Source organism: Schistocerca piceifrons, chromosome 2 (genome assembly GCF_021461385.2).
Source record: "Schistocerca piceifrons isolate TAMUIC-IGC-003096 chromosome 2, iqSchPice1.1, whole genome shotgun sequence".
In the NCBI taxonomy this organism is placed as follows: domain Eukaryota; kingdom Metazoa; phylum Arthropoda; class Insecta; order Orthoptera; family Acrididae; genus Schistocerca; species Schistocerca piceifrons.
The window spans coordinates 439,866,822-439,887,322 of NC_060139.1; the positions used below are offsets into that span (position 1 = coordinate 439,866,822).

General features: G+C 38.7%; 1 long non-coding RNA gene across 1 annotated transcript in view; it reads left to right on the top strand.

The window, feature by feature from the left end:
• Positions 1 to 9,742: 9,742 nt before the first annotated feature.
• The window catches only part of LOC124776673, a 46,123-nt gene continuing 35,364 nt past the window's right edge, over positions 9,743 to 20,501 (top strand). The window contains exon 1 of the long non-coding RNA XR_007015647.1: positions 9,743 to 10,126. This is a non-coding gene — a long non-coding RNA (uncharacterized LOC124776673). The remainder of the gene's footprint in view (positions 10,127 to 20,501) is intronic.

The window sequence follows — 20,501 nt, forward strand, 5'->3', positions numbered from 1 at the left end:
CCTTATGCAGTCAGTTGAATTCCAGCTTTCAGATTTGTGTGAGTTATGTCTACATCCACATCTATACTCTGCAAAGCACCATAAGGTGCATGGCAGAGGGTAGATCCCATTGTACCAGTTAGTAGCGTTTCTTCCTGTTCCATTAATGAATGGAGCACGGGAAGAATGATTGTCTGAGTCCTCTATGCATGCAGTAATCTCATTCTCGCTATAGCTATGTGAGCGATACGTAGGAGATTGTAGTCTAGTCATTGAGTCACCATTTAAAGCCTGTTCTTGAAACTTTGATAGTAGACTTTCCAGGGATGGTTAACATCTATCTTCATGAGCCTTCCAGTTCAGTTCCTTTAGTATCTCTGTGACACTGTCACATGGATTAAATAAACCTGTGACCATTCGTGCTGCCCCTCTCTCTATATATTCAGTATCCCCTGTTTTTCCTATTTGGTACGGGTCCCACAAACTTGAGCTGTATTCTAGGATGGGTCACAAAAGTGAACTGTAAGCAATCTCCTTTGTAGACTGATTGCACTTCCCCAGTATTCTACCAATAAACTGAAGTCTACCACCAGCTTTACCAACAACTGAGTCTATGTGCTCATCCCATTTTACATCCCTACAAATTATTAAACCTAGGTACTTTGTATGTATTGGCCGATTCCAACATTGACTCAGTGGTGTTATAGTCATAGGATACTATGTTTTTTTCGTTTTGTGAAGTGCAAAATTTTACATTTCTGAACATTTAAAGGAAATTACCAATCTTTGTACCACTTTGAAATCTTATCAAGATCTGACTGAATATTTTTGCAGCTTCCTTCAGATAGTATTTCATTACAGATTATGGCATCATCTGCAAAAAGCCTGATGTTACAATTAAAATTGTCTGCAAGGGCACAATATACAAATTGAACACAATGGTCCCATCACACATCCCTGGGGTACACCCAAAGTTACTTCTACATCTGACAATGACTCTCCATCCAAGACGACATGCTGTGTCCACCCTACCAAAAGGACCTCAATCCAGTCGCAAATTTCACTTGATACGATCGAACTTCTGTCAATAAAGATAGATGCAGTGAGTGAAATGCTTTTCTGAAATCAAGAAATACTGCATCTACCTGATTGCCTTCATCTAAAGCTTTCAGTATGTCATGTGAGACAAGTGCAAGTTGGGTTGCACATGATCGGTATTTTCTTTCTGCGCCTTTAAATGCCTTTTCTGATGGCGAAAAACTGTTTCCTATTGTTTAGGTATGATACAATTACTGCTGATGCAGAGTCTTGTTCACCACAGTGTAGTAAGTAAGATATCATGAGAAATACAGTTAAATGCTTTACTTAAATCACATAAAGGAAGTGAAGTTTTATTTTTGTTCTAAACAACTACTATTACTTCATTCTCAATTGAAAGAACAGTAGCGGTAGTATTTCTTACACTGCAGGAGCCAAATTGACTATTAGAACCTAGATTATGCGATTCAGAGTAGATGTTAATTGGTTATAAATAAGAAAATTGAAATATTTTGTAGAAAGTAGGAACTATTGAAACTGGCTGGCAATTTTTGAGATCACGTTCATCCCCTTCTGTTTTCACTGGAATAACTTTCGATATTTTTAGTGCTAGAGGAAATATTCGAAATCATATACACTTGTTAAAAAAGGAAGGCCAGTGGTTCATCAATTATGTACACTGTTTTTCTAATTATGTAATTGGACAACCAAGAGTAGTCTATACTCTTGGAGTCTGAGAACTTCGCCTCTACTTTTCAAATCTCAGTGGGTGTGAATGTGCTCCATTTAAAGCTATAGTTCCTGTGTCAGTGTTGCTGAAGTAGATCAGTAGCATTAGTACGTGTAGCTTTAATTTTGTTCCAAATATCAACAGAATGCATGAAAAAAACATTAAATATGTCTGGGTCAAGAGCTATGTTATGTTCATGATATGTGGGATACCCTGCAGCTGCCCCAAACATCTTTGCGCTTATTAAGAGCACCTGCAATGTACTTTTGTATGCTGTTCTTTTTTCCATTCTAAGCTTAGTATTAAGGTTCTTTTAATTCAAGATAAGTTTTGTACAATTCATCTTTCAGCTCAGATCCATATTTAGCTGAAATTCCGTATTCAGCAGAAATTTTATATATATGGCACAAAAATAACATGTTTTGTCGGATATTGGTAACTTCATCTGTGTACCACTTAATGTTATTCTTTATAAGTTTGCTTTTATAACTGATTTTTACAAGAGGAGAACAAGTATACCACAAATCTAAATAAATTTTAATGAAATTCTCAAAAGCATTTTCAGTTTCATTTATTTCCATTTGACACTAGTAAATATAGTCTCACTTAATATTTCTACATTTCTGAATGAGTTGGTGTACCACTTCTCCCTTTTGTCCTCTGACCCATGTCTCCTTTTTCTTAGTAGTGGCATCTGCATTAGATGGGACTCCTTCAATTTTTTTGGTAAACGTAAGGAGTATTGCGTCACTGTCTGCAAATCCCCCACCAACAATACTCATAGTGTACGAAACCCTTTCAGTGTTAACAGTGATGATCTATATACTCCATTACATGTGGTATTTCCAATACTAAAATATAAAGTTTCTGAGGAGGCTGAAAATGACTTAGTGATTTGCCCACTTTCGTTTCCAATATATGTATTAAAGTCCCCACAGGTTGTAACTTTTGTTTTAGATTTTAATGACTTTTTCATTATTATTTTCAAAGAAAATATCAGCATCATCACTTGGAGATTTGTAGAGACTTATAATGGTTAGCTTATGATCCACAAGATGTATATAGCAGAAATTTTCATCTATTTTGGAACGGTATTTCTTTATATCAATTTCTGTGAATCTTGTACCCTCTTTAACAAATACACCTGCCACACAATTTTTTTCCAAATCTCGACACATTACATCTGCAGCAGCGTATCCTTGAGGAGTAAAGAAATCTACCTCATTACTTCTCAGCCAATGCTTCGATAAGCATGTAAAATCTACTTACTCATTACTATGGAAATTCGACAATTCAAACAATTTATTCCTAATGCTACCTAAATTCGCTTGCATCTCAGTTACTTTTTTTATTAATATGAGTATGTTTAGTCATATTTCTAATATTCAGTGTCACGTTCTGTCCTGTGTCCTGGTGCAGCTCCAAAAATCCTTGAGAAACAAAAGTTTCCTGCACATCATGTGTTGCTCTCTGGGATACAATGAAGGTTTGCTGCCACTGCTGTTTTCTCCAACTTTGTTTTCGCTGATGGTGGTGCTACTGTTACAGATACTCTGGGTGCTTGATCTGACATTACTACTGTGCTCTCCTGTGTATTTATTGTATTTCTTTGAGATGTTTCTGGAAGCTGAAAAATCGACATAGATGGTAGCCCATCATATGTTGCATTAGGCACACTGCCTAACCTCGTTCTTCTGATTCTTCTCTGTGTACTATTGTCATTTGGGATGTTTCCTTCCTTTAACGACATCTCAAGTTACCTTGGAGTGATTTAGCTGCACTGGCAGCAGAAATTACTTTTGATTCTCCAGGTAACATGCACTTACTGTCCATGAGAAGTATGACCTCTATAGAATCACCCTCCGCGTTTGAGATCTTATTTACTTTTTCTGAAATCTTCGTTATTATAGCTTATTTTCCTAGTCTGTTTAGGTGAAAACCGTGTATACTGAGGAATCTTCCCTCACATTGCTAATGTCCACAAATGTTGCATTTTCAAATCGACTGCAAATATTCTGCATCTCTGTATTAGCACTTTCAGTTTCTTTGTTGACACACGACAACTCTGCCAGGTCGTGTCGATTTGGCACTGAAAAAATGAGTACATATGTTCCTCTCAGCTCAAATTCTTCTTCCTCTTCAGTAGCGCTACAGCCCTTGGTGAGCCTTGACTTCTTCAACAATCTTCCTCCACAGTTCTCGGTTATTTGCTGCTCTTTTCCACCCCCGGACTCCCATATTGGTGATATCCATTATTACCTTGTCTATCCATCTTCTTCTAGATCTCCCTTTTAGCCTAACTGAATGGATCATAACTTTAATCATTTTCTTTGGAATTCTATCCTCTGCCATTCTCTCCAAGTGTCCTAGCCATCGTATTAACAAATTTTACTATGTCCCTGCCTTGTATTAACTCTTGTAATTCGGCATTGTAGCGTATTCTCCAGCCTTCTTCCTCCCTTATTGGCCCATAGATTTTGCGTAGTATTTTCCGCTCAGTGATTCTTAGTGCATTTTTATCGTCAACGTCCATACCTCTGAGCCGTATGTGATAACTGGGCGGACTAGGGAATTATATATTAGCAGTTTAGTTTTTCTTGTAATAAGGCTATTTTTGAAAAGCTGCATATTTGCAAAGTAAGCTCTGTTTCCTGCTTGTATTCTTTCCCTTATAGCCTTTCCAATACTGTTGTCATTTGTTATTAGGGCTCCCAAGTAGTTAAAAGAAGACACTCCATTGAAGCATTTCCCATTGATGTTTAGGTTTTTATGGGTTCTTCTGGCCTCAGATTGTGACATTACCATATATTTTGTTTTTCTTTCATTTACTATGAGGCCAATTTTTAAGGCTTCTCTTTCCATTGTCCAGTATGTTTCTACGAGTGTATTGGTGTTTCTTCCTACTATAGCAATGTAATCAGCGTATGCACATATCTGGCTAGTTTTCATAAATATGGTGCCTCTTTTGTTGATTTTATTTACTACACTATGCAGGGCTATATTGAATAGGGCAGTGGAGAGAGACTATCCCCTCGCTTCACACCTTTATTAAAGTCAAAGCTTTCACTTGTTCTGCTAAGGACCTTGACGTTTGCTCTTGTCTCTGTCATTGTCATTCTGATTAGTCTTATGAATTTAGCACATAGACCAACTTCTTTCAGTAATCTGTATAGTTCTTGCCGATTTATGCTGTCAAAGGCTTGTTTGAAATTGATGAATAGGAAATGCAGATCTATATCATATTCATAGAACCTTTCCATCATTTGTGTAATCACAAATATTTGATCAGTTGTTCCTCTGCCTGGTCGAAAGCCACACTGATATTCCCCTAGTATGCCTTCTGCACACTTATGGATCCTTTCGTTTAATATACTTGTGAAGATCTTATAAGCTGTACTTAGGAGTGTTACACCTCTATAGTTTTCACATGCTGTTCTGTCCCCTGTCTTATAAATGGGGACTATTATTCCAATTTTCTAATTATCTGGCATAGTTTATGTTTCCCATGTATCTGTTAGTAATGTGTGCAGTTCCTTTATTACAGCCTCACCACCAGTTTTTATTAATTCAGCAGTTATGCTGCCTTCCCCAGGGGCTCGATTGTTTTTTGACTTGTGCACAGCCTGGGAGACCTCTTGTAGTTCTTGTAGTGTTGGCTTTCTTGCCTCATTGGTTCCATTGTCTACTTCCAACTCACTCTTCCCTCCTGTGCGGCTGTCTCTTCATCTTCTAGGCTGGCGCTTAGCGTATCTTTGAAATACTCTGCCCATCTTCCCACTATCTGTTCTTCCTCCCTTATCATTTTCCCATCTTTACTGGAACAGGCCATTGTTTTTGGTTGGAATCTATTCTTCATTTTGCCTATGGTATGATAGAACTTTCTTATTTCACTCTGTTCCTATAGTTCTAGTTCTTGAAATTTCTTCTTATTCCACTCGCTTTTCTTTCTCTTGCACAGTCTGTTAGCTCTTCTCCTTAATTCTCTATATTGTTCCACATTATTTCTGGTTTCTCTCTGTAGCACTTTCATTGCTCAACTTTCTGCTTTGTGATACTTGTTATTTTTTTACTTCATCAGGGATGTTCAGTTTGTCTGTATTCCATTTCATCATCTTTCCCATTCTGTTGCCATTTGTTAGTGACAGTTTCTCTCTCAAGACTTATTTTATCACAAAGTGGTCTGAATCACAGTTTGGTCCTCTGCAGCTCCGTACATCTGTAACTGACGTGGAGTGGCGTGCAATCACTAAAATATGGTCAATCTGATTGACTACTCCACTGGCTGCAGACTTCCAAGTGCCCAGATGGATCTTTTTGTGTGGAAAGAAGGTACTTTTAATAATCATATTATTCCTTGCTTCGAATTGGCATAGTAAGTCTCCATTCTCATTGTTTTCTTCATGTAGTGAATATTTTCCAGAAACTCCATATGGATGTTCATTCCTCCCTATTTTTGCATTAAAATCTCCTATTACTAGCATCAGGTCATATTTAGGTACTGCATAGCATACTTTTTCCAAGTCTGTTTTTGCATTAAAATCTCCTATTACTAGCATCAGGTCATATTTAGGTACTGCATAGCATACTTTTTCCAAGTCTTCATAGAACTGTTCTTTAATAATATCCTCTTTTTCCTCTGTTGGTGCATGTGCATTAACTATTGATATATTCCTAAATTTACCTTTTAGTCTGAGTCTGCACATCCTTTCATTTATGGTTTCAAATTCTAGAAGGCTTTTCCTAACTTCCCTAGTTATTATAAACCCTGTTCCAAGTTGGCCTGTTCTTTCTTCTGGTCCACTATATACCAATGAGTACTCAGGTTTATCTATCTGCCCATTCCCCTGCCATCTTATTTCCTGTAGCCCTAAAATATCATATTTGAATTTTAAGATTTCATCGGTTATTTCTTTCATTTTTCCAGGCTGAAGCATTGTCCTCACATTCCATGATGCTAATGTTAGATCCTCTATCCATTTCCTTTGCCGGGGTCGTGATACATGCTTTCCATCCTGTTTCTGAGGCTTCTGTTGAATTTCCGTAATATTCTTTTTTTTCAGTATGGGGTTATTAACCCCACGCCCAACCCCCAACCTGGAGGACCAGGATTTGTATGAGGTTTACTCCTCTAGGGAAGTTGGCTTCACTACGCCTCTAGAGCCCTCCCTGCGCTATGTTGTGGGACGCATTTTGTCTGGCTCCTCTGTCAAGACCAATCCGGCCTGGGAGACACTGCCAGTAGCTATGCTACTGCCGGCATAACTCTCGACTTCATTGAAGCATACAAACCCTCCTGCCCGGCACTGAAGGTGCCTACTATAAGACGGTGTCCCCTGGGAGGGTGTCAGCTCAAATAGACTCCTTTTAAGTGAGATAAAGAGATCTTTTTTTTGTTCCTTGCAATATCGTTTGATCCCGACTCATTATTGTAACTGCACTAAATTTCGCTCCTGACTTTATTATCCAAGTTAACTTCTGCTTACTTGTACTCCTAAATTTAGTGGCCACACCTCGCTCTTGATTCTATACATACAATTCAAAAATGGCTCTGAGCACTATGGGACTTAATACCTGAGGTCATCAGTGCCACAGAACTTAGAACTACTTAAACCCAACTAACCTAAGGACATCACACACATCCATGACTGAGGCAGAATTCGAACTTGCGACCGTTGCGGTCGCGCGGTTCCAGACTGAAGCACCTACATCCGTTCGTCCACCACGGCCGACCACATACAGTTCAATTTCAGTTGTACTAACCCTTCTGAGATTATCGATCTTCTGCCTCCCTTTGCAGTATGTGAAATATTGTTCTGCGCTGTTTTTTGTTTCTTTTCTGTTAAGAGAGAGTACCTTAGGAGAACAGCTTATCAGTGGGAAATTTTTTGAAACCACGTTCGCATTCGGTTTCCTAAATAGCATCAGTAATATTCTTTGTTCTGTCCCATTTACAAAGTCGTTTTGTTTTTCATGTGGTTCACTTGAATCTGTAACGTACTTCGAGTAAGTTGTTTTGAGGCTAAGTTTTACAGAGTTTTTTTTAGTAGAACGGCAAAATTCATGTTGCTTGGTAGGCAAAAAAAGGTGTACCTAGCACGAGGAAATACTGAAGAGAGAAATCGTAGAAGATTATATAGGCTTAAAATAAAAACAGTATTTGGCTGGTGAACTTCCTTCCCAGAAATCATGAAAGAAGAAGCTTTCGAATGGAGCGAAAATGAAAACATTTTTGTGCTATTTGGCAGACCCAGGTTTTCAGACTAGTGTATGGGAGAATCCTTGGGTACGCACCAGACAACTGTGTCACTGACATTTTGACATGTTCATCATAATTTTTTTTTACAGCATAATAACTGGTTCATTATAAACCTAGCGCTGTTTCTCGTGTCGAAACCGCACGCGCGACCACTTGAATACTTGGAGAGTGGTCAATTACGCCTCGTATTATTTAACCAAAATTATCTCTTGTTAGAAAACTCTAACAGAGTACCTGATGGAGTAGATGAAAACGTGATATATTCTTAAAATATCGCTTGCGTAATGTATTCACCTAACTTCAATAACAAAAAAGTTTCCCGCACGTCGAAAATTCGGTACCATCGTCAGAAAACGCATTTTCTGTCTCTAATGATCTTAATAATTTGTTGCCTCATGGAAAGTAAAATCCAAACATAGTGCATCTCTTTCAGAACACATTGATGCCAGTTCCATATTTCTGCATTAAATGGTTTGCCTCATTGAGCAAGCTGAATGAAATGTAAGATTGCAGTGAGTTCTGAGCCAGACGACAAACGCCGACAATCTTCCCAAGGAGGGGACGTATTGAGAAAGAACTCCCTTGTCAAGGAATGTACTTCGAATTTTATATTCATTCGAAACTGAGAACTTCCTTGGAGAGTGTTATTTTTTGGTCTGAGAATCTTCTCTGGAGAATGCTCTCTTTTTTTATTCATACGACCCACTGCATTCCAAATCGAGTTATTCACTCAGGCCATCGACGGGTAGAAAATGAACGGGACGTCATCATCAAGGTTTTTCTGGAAGAATGCTTTGGCGCTAGCATTAGTAGGAAGAACTGTGTCATTTTCTTCTAATATCGGAAGTTAACCTATTTTAGTCGCATTTACTCATGTTACTTTAGTGGATATTGTGCATTTACGCCTTTGTTTTATTATTTCTCTTGATATCGCGAAAAATGCTAACGTTTCACGAGACTCGGATATTTTTTTCATTGAGTGTTCTTCCATAAGAGACGTCAGTTTTCTGAAATCGAAAAGTGATTTAGGTTTCACGCTAACATATCAGAGCTGACACCTCCACTGTGCATAAATAAAAACACAAATTGAGGACTCAATTTTCATTAAATAACCCTTTATTAAGTGAGAAAGTCAGCTATTGAAGGAGAAAAATTCAGTTGTTTATTGTTATATGCTACACAGGGGAAAATTGAGGATGAGGATAATGGATAAGATAAACAGGCTGTACGTACCCCATTGTAAATATTGTTTGATGCATTTGTTTGTATATATTTTCGCTATCAAATAAATGTCGATATTTTGATATGTTTAGCTCTTACCATACAAAATTGATCAAGAACATTCATTATGAAGTTTCTCTTTTCCATTAATAAACTTTATCGTTGTTAGTTCCATAATACACGCCGATTTTGTGTCTCACGGATGGTATCGCACTTTCACCGTTCGGTACGGGGATAATACGAATTGACGATGTGCTGACATTCCGACTAGCGTGAACCCTACTCCGTTTGACTATGACGTCGTGTGGTGATCATTTTCGTTCCGCTGACGTCTGATTTGAAGCAGTCTGTTACAAAACTGGAGCCAAATAACATTACTTGTTACGGTGAAGCCCTGGCGGAAATTGGAAAAAAGTACCACCCTCAATTACCCCAGACTTACAAGAAAGCAGCGTTCGCTGCGTCAACGACACGAAAAAATAAAAACCTGTTTCTGATTTGGCGCATGAACAACGCTATATCAGAGTGAACACACTTCACTGCGAGTTCTTCGTGTTTTGATTTAGCGGCGAGGCCTTTATTTATCGATGGTTTCAGCGTCATAAAGCATAACGAATGTCGTCAATACGGTTCAATAAAGTCTAATTAGCATGCCCGCATTAGGCTTGTAGTTGTCGTTAACTCATTTATTATTAGTTAGTTCGTTTAGGTTATGTGTCAATAGGACGTCGTAGTGATGCACGTAGTTTTGAGGTACTGGTTGTTGTGAGTCGTAAAGGACGATTTAAAACATTTGCGAGTACAGAAATACGACATGTGCAATGCAGTTTAAGGTATTGCGCATTGTGAGAAGTAGCAGAAGTAATTGACTTAGCGAGCCACAAACAAGTGCGAAAGGCGATGTAAGTGTACTATTTATTTAGAGCCTATGTTTGTATTACGTTCCGTCATTGTATTTATAGGGCTATACTTCTTAAGTTACTTTCGTGACATAGTTATTAAAAATCAGGAAACAGCGTTAATACTGAAATAGGGTGACAGTGCCTAGCAGCTTTTTCACGTAGAGTAGAAGTGCATTGCGGGATGCTTCTTGTCAGTAACAGCTGGAAACTGCGATTAGTGTGACTCAAAAATCACTGTCTTAATTTCTAACCAGTATCCTGAAGTGATGATATACAACACAGTTTTATAACTGCTAGAAAAATATTCGTTTTCTAGACAAGGCATTAATGCCGCAACTATTTTAAAGAAATATTATCAAATGCTTCGTAAATGGAAACAGGCCAGTTCGTCTTCTCGTTGCAATGAAAAATAGAAACAGCCACACCAGCAATAATTATATCGTAGTAATGCACTTGTATGGTATGCTCAGGCATGTCTCGTACCACTTTAAATGCAGACCAGATGCTTATAAAGTTTCAAATCCTCATAATCGAAACATTCTGAACAGCATAATCCCAAACGAAAGAAGTGACACAATGCATTTACAGTAAACGGAAATAAAATGTAGTGTGCAAATTGGAAAGACGTCACGCTAAAAAAAGAAATAAAAAATTCAAACTAAAATGACGTAAAAAATGAGGACGGCCTCTAATGAGTCAGCCAAGTTCCGTATGTGATCGTTACACAACTACATGTAACGAAAAGACACTGATTCAATAACGTGAACTTCGCTAAGTATAACAAAATTTCTTTGATTCGCTGACGTATTGTTGGTTGTATAACTGAAAAATCGCGCGAGGTCAGTTAGTATCAAAAAATGAAAAATTGGAAGTAAATTCTTAAACATTTTCAGTACCTAGTTTACGAATACAGTTAAACGGTATGTTCTGTTTCCGTGTGTTTTACTTTGTAGCAGATTTTCTCATGTACGTTAGATTTCACTAACATCGGAATTTCACAGAAGTGTGCCAGTACTGTGGATGGTAGCCTAAATCCTCATTTATCAATACAAGTTCAAATCTCCAATATAGGTGTTATTAAGAAACTGTCTAGATAAAAGAAGCGGTGTCTAGATTGGAGAAGCGGGCGTTTAGGCAGAAGCGAAGCATATACCAATAAAACTCAAACATTGCACACTTGTGTCTACACCTAACATTCGCAGGTTTAGATTTGAAAGTGGTAATAACTGTTTGAGAGAGAATAATTATATGGGAAGAATTACGAAATAAAAAAATTGAGCTCTTTGTTGAATATATTTATTATCACTTGTGTTTTTCCCTAATACTGCTGGGCACAAAACGTGGCAGAAGCAAGTTTAGTGAAGAGGCATAATCTTGGAGTAAAGTTTGACTCAGAGAAGTGAGAGCTTCTCTTAAATTGTGATCAGAATATACAATAAATACGTGAAACGCTATTGCTAGTAGTATTTCAATAGCCTTCATTCTGTTGTTAGAAATGTGGAACATCTGAAAACATACAAAACGAAAGGAAAAATTATCTTGGGTACTAATAAAGGAAAAACAACGACTTGATTCAAATTAAGTTTTCAGACTGGTTGTGGCAGAACTGATGATAATATGGCAATCATTGAATACCAAGTTAAATTATTACGATATACAAATGACAGCTGTCACATTTATTATGAATTATGATGAGATATATCCCAGTTGACATTGTATTAATGCAAACTGACATTAGTTTAAAACCAGAATATTACATAAATAACAGACACTAATAAGTTGTAGTTCTGCCAGTGATAGTATGAAAATATTTTACATACTTAATAAGACCACCCTCAGATTACCTTTGTAATCAGTCACTGAGTCGAGGCATATTTCTTGCGAGCCTTAAATACAACAAGAACTTAAGTCTTTCAGTTTAGATTCTGTAACAGATTCTGCCACTGCCCTGTGCCGCAGAAACAAAATAACCTCACAAATAAAGTCTTTGCAGTAATCAGTAAGAAATTCTGTGTGGGAGAACTACAATGTTAAGACATTCATCGCATCTCTTGCATGGAAGTAACAGGCAGTGTTGGAGCACACAAACAAATTGAAACACAGCATAAAACTAACCTGAGATGGGGGAAATAAAATATGTAGGTTTTCTGGGTTGAGCACAGGGTTTACTGCTTTTCTTTATTTACTTACATGTCTCTCCAAACATTACCAAGGATCAATAAAAAAAAAGTGATGTTTGCTGATGTCACAAGCATACTAGTTAATATTCCGCACTCAACTATATCTTGGTTATACTGTGCAAAACCAAAACTGCTCACTGCTCACTGCTCACTTGACAAATAGTTTACCTTAATCTCGTAAAGAGTTGCAATTTTAAACACACTAAATGACCTACTGCTGAGATGAAAATCATGCACCAAAGGAAACAACAAAGACTAACAAAAATACTGAAAACAGAATTAACAGCAAGAAACAAGACAAAAGCTATAAATACTTATGCTATACCAATATTGACCTACTCATTTGGAGTAGTGAAATGGAGTAACACAGACCTAGAAGCACTCAATACACACACATGATCACAATGCCACTAATATAGAATACATCACATACATTCAGCAACAGAAAGATTCACATTAAGCAGAAAGGGAGGAGGAAGGGGATTTATCGACATAAAAAACCTACATTATGGACAGGTAGACAATTTAAGAAAATTCTTTATAGAACGAGCAGAAACTAGCAAAATACAGAAAGCAATCACTCATATAAATACATCGGCTACACCATTGCAATTTCATAACCACTTCTACAACCCTTTAGATCACATAACATCAATAGATCTGAAGAAAGTAAATTGGAAAAAGGAAACACTACATGGCAAGCATGCGTATCATCTGACACAGCCACACATCGATCAAGACGCATCCAACACATGGCTAAGAAAAGGCAACATATACAGTGAGACGGAAGGACTCATGATTGCAATACAGGATCAGACAATAAACACCAGATATTACAGCAAGCATATTATTTAAGATCCCAATACCACAACAGATAAATGCAGACTTTGCAAACAACAAATAGAAACAGTAGACCACATCACAAGTGGATGTACAATACTAGCAAATACAGAATACCCCAGAAGACATGACAATGTAGCAAAAATAATACATCAACAACTTGCCATACAACATAAACTAATAAAAGAACACGTTCCCACATACAAGTATGCACCACAAAATGTACTGGAGAATGATGAATACAAATTATACGGGAACAGAACCATTATAACAGATAAAACAACACCACATAACAAACCTGACATCATACTCACCAATAAAAGGAAGAAATTAACACAACTAATGGAAATATCCATACCCAATGCAACTAATATACAGAAGAAAACAGGAGAAAAAATTGAAAAATACATCGAACTGGCTGAGGAAGTCAAGTACATGTGGCATCTGGATAAAGTTGACATTATACCAATTACACTACCAACTACAGGAGTCATACCACACAATATCCACCAGTACATCAACGCAATACAGCTACATCCAAACATATATATACAACTACAGAAATCTGTAATTATTGATACATGTTCAATTACCCGAAAGTTCCTTGATGCAATGTAACATATACCGTACAGTTAAAAGGAAGTCATGCTTGATCAAGGTCCGCGTCACTTTCCATTTTTAACCAGACATAATGTCTGAGAAAGGAAAGTAAAAGATAATAATAATAATATATCATAACAGTTAAATATGCAATAGTGTCAAGATTTATTTATGGTACATCTTATGTATCCATGTCAAAAGTCTTTGTTGGCACATTACTGTCACAGACATATACACTCCTGGAAATTGAAATAAGAACACCGTGAATTCATTGTCCCAGGAAGGGGAAACTTTATTGACACATTCCTGGGGTCAGATACATCACATGATCACACTGACAGAACCACAGGCACATAGACACAGGCAACAGAGCATGCACAATGTCGGCACTAGTACAGTGTATATCCACCTTTCGCAGCAATGCAGGCTGCTATTCTCCCATGGAGACGATCGTAGAGATGCTGGATGTAGTCCTGTGGAACGGCTTGCCATGCCATTTCCACCTGGCGCCTCAGTTGGACCAGCGTTCGTGCTGGACGTGCAGACCGCGTGAGACGACGCTTCATCCAGTCCCAAACATACTCAATGGGGGACAGATCCGGAGATCTTGCTGGCCAGGGTAGTTGACTTACACCTTCTAGAGCACGTTGGGTGGCACGGGATACATGCGGACGTGCATTGTCCTGTTGGAACAGCAAGTTCCCTTGCCGGTCTAGGAATGGTAGAACGATGGGTTCGATGACGGTTTGGATGTACCGTGCACTATTCAGTGTCCCCTCGACGATCACCAGTGGTGTACGGCCAGTGTAGGAGATCGCTCCCCACACCATGATGCCGGGTGTTGGCCCTGTGTGCCTCGGTCGTATGCAGTCCTGATTGTGGCGCTCACCTGCACGGCGCCAAACACGCATACGACCATCATTGGCACCAAGGCACAAAGCGACTCTCATCGCTGAAGACGACACGCCTCCATTCGTCCCTCCATTCACGCCTGTTGCGACACCACTGGAGGCGGGCTGCACGATGTTGGGGCGTGAGCGGAAGACGGCCTAACGGTGTGCGGGACCGTAGCCCAGCGTCATGGAGACGGTTGGGAATGGTCCTCGCCGATACCCCAGGAGCAACAGTGTCCCTAATTTGCTGGGAAGTGGCGGTGCGGTCCCCTACGGCACTGCGTAGGATCCTACGGTCTTGGCGTGCATCCGTGCGTCGCTGCGGTCCGGTCCCAGGTCGACGGGCACGTGCACCTTCCGCCGACCACTGGCGACAACATCGATGTACTGTGGAGACCTCACGCCCCACGTGTTGAGCAATTCGGCGGTACGTCCACCCGGCCTCCCACATGCCCACTATACGCCCTCGCTCAAAGTCCGTCAACTGCACATACGGTTCACGTCCACGCTGTCGCGGCATGCTACCAGTGTTAAAGACTGCGATGGAGCTCCGTATGCCACGGCAAACTGGCTGACACTGACGGCGGCGGTGCACAAATGCTGCGCAGCTAGCGCCATTCGACGGCCAACACCGCGGTTCCTGGTGTGTCCGCTGTGCCGTGCGTGTGATCATTGCTTGTACAGCCCTCTCGCAGTGTCCGGAGCAAGTATGGTGGGTCTGACACACCGGTGTCAATGTGTTCTTTTTTCCATTTCCAGGAGTGTAGGTATAATTCATATGGCAGTTTTTTGAGCCACACTTCTATTGTTTGCTTAAAGTTATTCATTGGTGGTTCGCTCACAGCCTTTGAGAGTTCATTATAAAATTGCAAGTTAAGGTGTTTGTGGCTCTTTTGTGTTAATTTCAGCCTTGTGTATGGTAGGTCTATGTTACTATTATTTCGAGTAGTATGAACATGAACTTTAGATCTTAAATTAAAGTTCTTTACATTCGCTTTAGCATATATTAAACAATTATAAATATATATACTAGGTAGTGTCATTATCTTTAGTTCTTTAAAATTATTTTTACAACTTTGTCTTGGTGCTAGTCTTAAAATGCACCTGACTGCTTTCTTCGGCCACTTGAAGATGGTACTTAACCCACTGAGTTACCCCAAAGAAGTACCCTGTATTGCGGTTGTGAATGGAAGAAAGCAAAGCATGTGGAGATTAGCAGATTTTTACTGATAACGTGTCTCAACTTGTGTAATAGAAAGAGAGTTTGAACAAGTTTGCCGCATAGATAATTTGTGTGTCTGTTCCATGTAAGTTTTTGACCTATATGTAAACCTAGTAACTTGTCATTTTTTGTATTCTGTTCAGTTGGTTTCAGGGTGAAGTAAATTTCTCGTTTTCAATTTGTTTATTGATAAAAGGTTGGCTCTCCACCAGTTACTGCTCTTTTCAGTTACTACTTTGTTGTATTCTATGAAATCTTGCAGATTTTCTCCATCTGCTGTTAGTGTCATATCATCAGCGTACAGTACATTGTTGCATGGCATATAATTTGAGAAGTCATTGATGTAAACAATGAACAGGAAAGGGCCAAGCACTGAGCCTTGTGGAATTCCTCTCTTTACTTTCATGGGTGTTCACTTTTGATAGTTTGTTTTTACTAATTGTACCCTATTGCTTAAGGATGATAGAAAAAATTGTAATGGTTTATCTGCAATACCATAATGTTATAGTTTTTTAATCATTATTTCATGTGTGACTGAGTCGAAGGCTTTTGTTAAATCTAACAGTGTAGCACAAGTGAGTTTCTTGTTTTCATATCTTATATTACTAAGGAGGCATTCAACTGCTTTGGTTGTTGATAGTTCAGATCGAAAGCCAAACTGGTTCTTACTCAATAATTTATTACTTTCAAAATAATTGGAAAATTGATATAATGGGAACTATTGATATAGGTCTATAATTGTTTGGCATTTTTCTGTCACCTTTCTTATAGATTGGGAGTGTAACTGTCATTTTCAGACATTCAGGGAATACTCCTTCTTCAAGTAGGCCTATGCGATTCGTCAGATATGTCAGTAGCATTAAGATTGCAGTGGCTATGTGTTTAACAATACTGTTACTAAGCCCATAATAGTCCTCTGTTTTTGAGTTTTTAAGTTTCTTTATAGATTTGATAATGTGGCCGGAGGTGATTTTTGACAAAGGGAATTTCTTGGTTGCTGGTGCTTCTTGTTTAAGAAGGGTTACAGCAGCTGAAATATTATTGGAATTATTTTTACCAAAAGAAGAAGAAGAAGAAGAAGATTGAGAGCTGGTACAATTTATAAAATATTCGTTAAGGATGTTGCAACCTATAGGCCCTGTGGCTTCCTGTTTGCTCATTTTGATTTCACTTTTTATTACATTCCAAGCTGCTTGGCAGGCATTTTTTGAGCCTGCAATATATTCATCATTTATTTACCTGCACTGATACATCCATTACATATATTCCTGTTCAGGAGAGAGATTTTAATTAGAAGTCGAGTGGTGTCAGTGGATAAATATGATATTGCAGTGCCTGTGTTGTCCAGAAGTACAACACAATGTTCCTTTGGACATGAATGCACTGTACAGCTAATGGTTATCCATTTCGCAACTGAGAATACATTTCATGTATTTCAGAACAGCTGTAGTTGCAGCTGTCCTTGTTCCGTTGGACACGCATGCAAATCCAAAGGAACACTGCATTGTACTTCTGATCAACACAGGCGCTGCAATATTGTTTTTATCCACCAATATCAGGCAAGCAACTTTCAACTAATATGTCTCCCCTGTACAGGAATATTCATAGTGGATGTACGAGTGCTGGTTGTAGACATATGGTTGATGACATACGAAAGTTTGGATCTGGCTGTGACTTGTACTCGGATAGCCTAACGGTAAGGTAATTGCTCACGATAAGGAAAACCGAGTTCGAGTCCCAGTCTGGCACAAATTTTCATTGTCGTCATTCCTTTATACAGCTGACGGTGATCCACATTCACAATGAGGAATGCATTTCATGAAAGTCATTCTTGTTCTAAAAAGCAAATCCTTTCATTTCACAAGCACTGAGCAAAACCATTCTAATTGTCTAAGAACTTTATACTGACAAATTACAAGACTATTAAATTTGAAAGTGTGTCTGTATTGTTACAATAGCTCCTGTCTGTGTGAATTCCATTCTGTAAAACACTTTTCCTTGCCACAATACTGTGCTTTTGCAAGCAGCAACATTTTATGTGATCATGGCCACAAACAAGCTATATTCTCAGACAAGTTGTCACAAAAAGCGCAAACTACAGATCAACTAGGTCTAGTTGGCCTGCAGCCAACATGGTTGACGATATATGAGGGTGTGGGACTGGTAGTGAGTCATGCTGGGATAGCCTAATTGGAAGGTGAGTGTTCATGATAAATGGGAATCCTGGGTTCGAGTCCCAATCCGGCACAAATTTTCATTGTCATCATTCTGTCATACAGCTGATGGTTGTTATTATTGGCTACTGAGAATAAACTTCATGTATTTCATAATGGCTGTAATCGCTGCAGTGCCTGTTCCTTTGGACATGCATGCATGTGCAAAAGGACATTGCATTGTACTTCTGAACAATACAAGCACTGCAATATCATAAGACTGACTTTTGTGGCATTATTAAGGAAACTAACTTTTACAGAATTACATATATTCCACTATTTATTTACATGAGAAGATTTAAGTTAGTTCAACAATGGGCGTGTAAAATTACAAGTTAACGTGTTAAGCAACAAAACATGGGAAAACAGAAGTTATTGAAATGTAACTTACAGTTAATAGTGGCTTACTGTTTGAACTAAGCACCATCAGTTACACAACATTAATTACTGATTGATTATTTATTAGTGCTTATGGCTTCAGTTGCCTTATTGAACCATGCTATAGTGGTGCAGGTATAACAAGGAAGTGGGAGCTCACGGAACTCATATCTTTGTTCTTCAGGGAGGAAAGAGATGTTGGTTGAGGTGGATCAAAAGGGGGCAGGTCATTCGACCCTAGATTGATGGGAACATGCCTGTTGGAAGGACAAAAAATATTCACACATTGCATATTGCTCTCAGCTGTGCATCACATAGCAGTTTCTAATAGGTGTTGTACACAGGCACAGTGGAGTTTTATAATATCAAAAGCTATGTGCCTATTTGTTGTTAAAAATACTTTACTGTTAAAATAATTTTTATTTTCAAGGAAAAAAAATTATAGCAAATCTTTTAACTATTTGTACTCAACAGGCAGTTGCTTGTTTTCTAAAAGATTCTGTGTATTGGTTGCTATCCGGAAAGATAGTTAAATTTTTTGTGTTGTAGCAACAACGTGGTCATCATTGCCTGTTGTCAAGAGACCAGGCAGCTGTAGCACGTGATGTGAAGCAGAGAGAGTGAGACAAACTGGAGCTGCTGCAAAGTATTCTCTCTGTTGAAAACGTCAGGCCTCCCACCCCAACGTTGTCTTCCTTCTTAAATCCACACCACTGTAGCATGGATCAATGAGGCAACTGAAGGCATAAGCACTAATGAAGAATCGATCAGTATTTGATGTTGGTGGGTGGTGTCGAGTTTGAAGAGCGATCTACTGTGAAACTCAAACTTACTCTAATTTTGATAGTGAGCCTGCTTGCCCATATTGAAGATCAGCTCGACTTCGTTTTGGGATTAAAAGTGCAGCATCATTTTAATTCTTTCACGTGTTTCATTTATCTCTTAATGTTAAACCAGCAGCTTCCATCACTGCCTAGTGACACTGAAAGTTGGAGTCAAGTCTGGAGATGTGTTCATATAATCTCATGATTAAAGTGACTGCTAGTGACACCCAAGAAGCATAAGTGATTCCTGGTTGGGCACAAATTTTCATTGGTCCCAACAAATTCATTATAATGTGCTACCACTTTTTCTACTGTTGTGTTGTGATCTTAAAGCTAATCCCCTTGATAAAATTCATCCTAAGCCATTTCTCTATAAAATTTAATGCTTAAAGTTCAGCTGATAAATTCCACCCTGGCATTTATTTGAATTAATATTGACCCATATGTCCATAATGTGTAGTGACATCTAATTGGGGCAACCCCTGCCCTCAGTGACATTTTACAGTCAGCTTTCATGGAGAATGGCAGGCTATCCTCCATGAAGAAACTCACAAGATGAGATTTCATGATTGGTCCCAAGGAATCGTATGAAATGAACCACCTAAAATGTCTCAAACTTTGAGATGAGTAGAGGATAGTACCAGCTGTAGAAGTATGAAACCAGAATATGGTTGCAATAATTACATGTCTGTTGTTCAAAACTGATAAACAGTATTTTGTTCGAAATAACCTCTGTGCTGTTTATACATTTCTCCTTCCTCTCCAGCAGGCTATTAATGCCAAAACCAGTTCTTCTTTTGAAGCGAACCAGTCAGTGAGTTATTTTTGTACATTTTATATGAATTGAAGCATTGTTCATTGAGAGCATGTCCCAATGCTGCAAATAGATGATAATCGGATGGAACCAAGTCTGGAGAATAAGCCGCGTGCCCTAGTATTTCCTGACTGAATGCCTCGATCGTTCCGCTGACCCATTTTTCTGTGTGTGATGGGGCATTATGGAGCAATATGACTTTGTGTTGCCTTTTTCCATATTCTGGTTGTTTTTTGTGCACTGCTCAGTTTAAATCAATCATTTGCTGTTGGTAGCGATCAGTGTTAACGGTTTCACCAGGTTTTAGCAGCTGATAATTGATGACACCCTTCTGATCCCACCAAACTCACAGCATTATCTTCTTTCCAAAGTGATTTGGTCTTGCAGCAGATGTCAGTGGTTTTTCTGGAT